The 5,162-nt window shown below is 39.8% G+C and overlaps 1 long non-coding RNA gene across 1 annotated transcript; it reads left to right on the plus strand.

Annotated features, from left to right (window-relative positions):
* Window positions 1-3,644: 3,644 nt before the first annotated feature.
* Window positions 3,645-4,270, plus strand: LOC119282005. Its single transcript, XR_005138601.1, has 2 exons — window positions 3,645-3,839; window positions 3,939-4,270. It is a non-coding gene; the product is annotated as an uncharacterized LOC119282005 (long non-coding RNA).
* The last annotated feature ends 892 nt before the right edge of the window (window positions 4,271-5,162 follow it).

Here is a 5,162-nt window from a genome sequence, read left to right on the forward strand (position 1 = left end):
TTCTACTTTGCCATGTTGACAGATGATTCATCCCTGAGTTGTTATTTTTTTGTTCACTTTTGCTACTAGACAGCCGCCTGAAATAAAAGGTTTGGTCATTTTCTTCTTATTTTTTCATGTGTGTTTGCTTCTGTTTTTTCTTTTGTTTTTGTGTCATTTTTGATTTCTTAATCCCTATGTGTGGACATGGGTCTATGTAAATATACACGCAAGTACTATATAATATGTGTCAAAACTATACTAAAGTGGAATTTCCGTGCAAGTTTTTATCATCTTTTTCTTTATTATTTTTTTCTGTCTTCTTTGACAGTAATACCAATCCATTAATCCATACTACCTTAGAAAACTTCATTTTTATTTTGTTTTAGTTTTGTACATGGGACAAAGAAGATAGTTAGGCCTTTGGATCTCGCTCAGATAGTGGAGAGCGATTTGGTTGAAACCAAAAAAGGTTTTAGGTGTAATAGTTGGCCTTTTGTTTGTTTAACACCGGGTGTAAAACATGGATGCGCACATGCAAGTTCTATGCAATTTTTCTGTAAATCATGTTGTCGTATGAAAGTTGCACAACTATATGGTTATTCTTCCATATCGTGGAATCGTTTAAGCTCTATGCAATATACGTGAAATTTTTCAGCTGTTATTTTATTTTCTTTGTTATTTAAGGGTAATACCAATGACACTAATTCATTTTTCTTATAAAACTTCTATTTTGTGAAAATTCTACTATATGCTTATTCTTGCATATTATTTAAAAGCACAATTATTGTGTAAATTGTGTGCAAAAAATTTCATTTTTTTATTTTTCATTTTCTTTCTTCTTAAATTGTAATACCAATGCAACTTATTCATTCTTCCATAGAAATCCTCACTATTTTTATTTTGTCTCTTCTTTTGTTTTATTTCTACCTAAAGGGTAATACCAAAGGCATATAATTCGTTATTTTTTAGTTATTTTGATTTGATATTTTTATTTGGATTTATTTCTTCTTAAAAGGTAATACACTATCACTAATTCATACTTACTTACAAAACTTCATTATTTGATTTTGTTCTAGTTTTTATTTCATTTTATTTATTCCTAAGGGGTAATACCAATGTCACTAATTCATTATTTCTTATAAAACTTCATTATTTTGATTTTGACTTAGTTTTTATTTTATTTTATTTCTTCTTTAATGGTAATACCAATTTTACTAATTCATTCCTTCGTAGCAAAGTTTCATTTTAAATCAAAAATCCACTATTATATGATTATTCTGACATATTACTACAAACAAAAATTCCTGTGCAAATTGTGGGCAATTTTTTTCATTTTTCCACTGATTCATTCTTCCATAGAAAATTTTATTATTTTAGTTTATTTTATATGTTTTCTTCTATAAAGATAATACCAATGCCACTAGTACATTCTTTATCAGGAAACTTCTATTCTGCAAAAAATTCCACTAGTATATGTTTATTCTTGCATATTATAAAAAGTGTGATTTCTCTGCAATTTTTGTCTTTTGTTTTTGTATATTTTATTTATTTTTTATTTTATTTATTTTTAAAGGGTAATATCAATGCCACAAATTCATACTTTTTTAGAAATCCTCATTTTTTTGTTTCATTTTACTTTTGTTCTTTATCCTTTATTCTGACACCACACAAAGTATTAGAATTTCAGTCGACCATCCATCTTTTGTTTATCCGGTTAACAACTCACAATAATTTATACCATGGCAACTAAAAAAAGGAATATCAATAGTAAAATGTAAATTGCTGTAATAACTGGCAAATATTAATATGGTATTTCCTTCGTGAGTGGGTATTCCAATAACTTAATTTCCAAGATTATCTCATGAAACAAATAATTTTATTTCCCAATAATTTAATTTCTCTATAGCAGGCGCCTGTAAAGCAAATTAACTATTATACGCATGAAGCAGAGCCGGTCGATTTATCTATAACATCGGTGATGTAGTCATGTAGTTTGGGCCTACCTTGTGCCGTGACAGATCAACTGGGCGAAGCCCATGCGTTGCGCTTGTTTCCCACAAATTTGCAGACATTTTTTGATTCATGAGCATTTCCAAACTCACGATTATTTTTGACTTCACAAACTTTCTCAATTTTGTGAACAGTTTTGAATTCACAAGCATTTATTTTAATTCGGAAACAATTTTTATATTGATGTTTTTTTTGAATTCGTGATTTTTATTGATCCATGAACATTTATTGAATTTGTGAAGATTTGTTGTATTGATGAACATATTTAGAATTAGTAAACATTTTTCTAAATTTATGAACATGTTTTAAAATTTGAGAATGCCTATCAAATTAGTGCACATTTTAAATATAAAACTGGCGGAAATAAAAAAGACAACATGAAAAAAAATCAAAAGAAAAAAAGCCAGCTCGCCAGGATCCATGCGCCCATTGTGTCACAGTGCCTTTTTTTGTGTCTGGAAAAAAGAAGGCAGTGTGCCATACGTGCTTGCTCCGCTGGGCCGGCATGCCTCACAAGGTTGAGAGCAAATTGAGTGAAACAAATTTATGGTCAGTCAACTGACTCAAATTTTGTTTCCAGTCAATTGATCTCTTTTCTTTTGTGGGATCAGTCAATTGATCTCTAGCCGGTACCATTTCTTAATGAAGATATTCGATCGCTCAGAAAATTTCGAAGCAGGCTGCCTTCACTAGTTCCCTGGCTAGATGGAAACATTCACCAAAAATCAAGGGGCTTTTATCATTTATGTCACTAGTTGTGTCCACTACTCAGTTTTGCCATTAGAAGTTACAACTATTTAAAAATGCCATCGATACGTGAGATGCTTGTTCAAAAATGCCATTAGATATCTAAAAAATGCCATCGCTCTGTTAGATGTTTCCTCAAAAATGCCATTACACATTATTATTTTCACTTCAAACCCGTTGACCATGTTATATGACAAAAATAAGCCTAGACCCACATGTCAGTTCTCTCTATCTCACACTGATAAGTGTGGCCCCATTTGTCAGGAGTAACCAAGCGAATAATTTTACAGAAAAATAAGAACGCTGTTGGGATCAAGTAGGCCCCACACTTTATTGTATGAAATAGAGGGAGAGCTGACATGTTGGTCCATAGGTATTTATGTCATTATAACATGGCAAAAGAGATTTGAGATCACAATAATGATGTCTAGTGGCATTTTTGAGCATGTGTCTAACGAAGCGATGTCATTTTTGAGCGGTTGAAATTCCTAGTGTAAAACCGAGTAGTGGGACACAATCGGTGGCATAAATGATAAAAACCCACACTGCCTCCAACCACCGGGCATTGACCACCCTCGCGCACAATCCGAATCACTCTGTCAGTTCGAATGGACGACCATTCTGTTGCACCCCACCCGAACTGGTAGAGATCGAGAGGCTATGGACCGGGGCTTCAGCCGATATTGCTAACATCAGCAACAACAAGATTCAGGCACCGCGTTGATCCAGTTAAGCTGTCCACATCAAATCCCCGCGTGAACATGTGGAGAACGCGTGGTTCATTTTTTCTTCTCCCCCAAGAAAGAAGGACACGGTCAGGCCTTGCTTCATGGAGAAGGCTCCGTCTGAAGTTCTGATTGCGTCTCAGAGTCTCCGTCTTAACTCTCTTCCGCAGATCGAAGAAGGCAACCGATCCGGAAGATGACCAGCTGGTTGTCGTCCGTCGAGAAGATAGAGGTGAATGGTGATGCCCGCGGCCGCGGGAGCGGAGGGGAAGCTGCTGTGCGTCGTCTGCCTCGTCCCGCGCCCGGAAGATCCACCCGTGCAGGGAGATTATGTGGAACAACGTGTGCAGCACAGCATCAAGCGCCTTGGTTACGGTTAGTTTCTCTTGTCACCGTGCCTTCATTTTTTTTTTCCATTTCTTATTGCGAGGATTTTTGTTCACTTATTTTCTCATCTTAATATCGTTTTTTCAGTTCTCGATGCTAAATAGTTCACTTACGTAGCACTTCTGCAGAGGAATGATACGTAGGTATGGATAAATCATAAATGGCTGACTATCTAGAAACATTTTTGTTGGTGGTGTAATTTCCTAACACCACTTTCCAGTTTCAGACTTAAGCCCGTTCACCCAAATCGCGTCTCCGAAAAGTCCAATCTGAACCCCAGACCCAAATTGTAACGGCGAGATGTTTAATTTCTCATTGATACGTACCACACGGCAGGTGCGGTCCACTATATTAAGTTGATGAGTATTTGAATGATATAGATTGCCCCCATTAAGAAAATGTATCGTTGATCATGCTCATCTTTTTATTTGTAAGTGGACTCCAATCCCTTGCTCCTCCTTTTTGTCCTTGACTTGTTCATATAGGATGTCTGAAAGACGCCAACAAAGTCTTGTTATATTAATTTGATTGTTGGAAGATAAGCAATGGCATTGTACACAATCCCAGCGGTGACAACCGGAGAAAGAATAACATTGATCAAGCATACAATCTCTTTAGGGCATCTTCAGCCGCGCCGCCAACAGGCCCTCCCCAGACGATTTTTTCGCGCCGGCGCCCAAAACGCCCAGTCGCGCCCCCAAGAGCCTGTTTTTCGGCGGCTTGAGCCGAAATTGGTGCCGGCGTACTCAGGCCGAACCGGGGGCGCCGGGGCGAGTGGTTTTGGCACGAACGGGCTGCGGGCCCGCCGAGTCAGCGACACCCGCCTCGTCGTCCTCACAAACGCCTCGGTTTCCCGCGGGGAATCAATGGCAAGGATGCCACCGGTCAGCCTTTCATTGATGCCTCACGGGCGGCATGGCGACGCCCCCCTTCCGCCATGCGTACACACGGCGCCCGGCTATAAAAAGCAGCCTCTCCCTCGCCTCTGGCCACACCGCCCACAGCTCCGCCGCCGAGCTCTCTGCCTCTCTCCCCGCGCACAGCCGCCCACTCTCTTCCCCCTCTCTCCCCGTGCCCTCCTCCCCGAGACGATGGCCGAGCGGTTCCCCGGCGAATGGGCGGCGGCGAACGGCTTCGGCCACCGCTCCCTTCACGAGTGGGAGGCTTATCTTCTTTTCGAGGCCAACATCCCGGCGCCTCCCGACATGCGCGTCGGGCCGTCGGGTTGGAGGCTTAGCGCCGGCGGTGTCCCCATTTGCCCGGTGCCCGACGTCGACGCGCGCCCCGACCTCTTCGCCGCCGAGGTCGACC

This window comes from Triticum dicoccoides, chromosome 3B (assembly GCF_002162155.2).
Source record: "Triticum dicoccoides isolate Atlit2015 ecotype Zavitan chromosome 3B, WEW_v2.0, whole genome shotgun sequence".
NCBI classification, from domain to species: Eukaryota; Viridiplantae; Streptophyta; class Magnoliopsida; order Poales; family Poaceae; genus Triticum; species Triticum dicoccoides.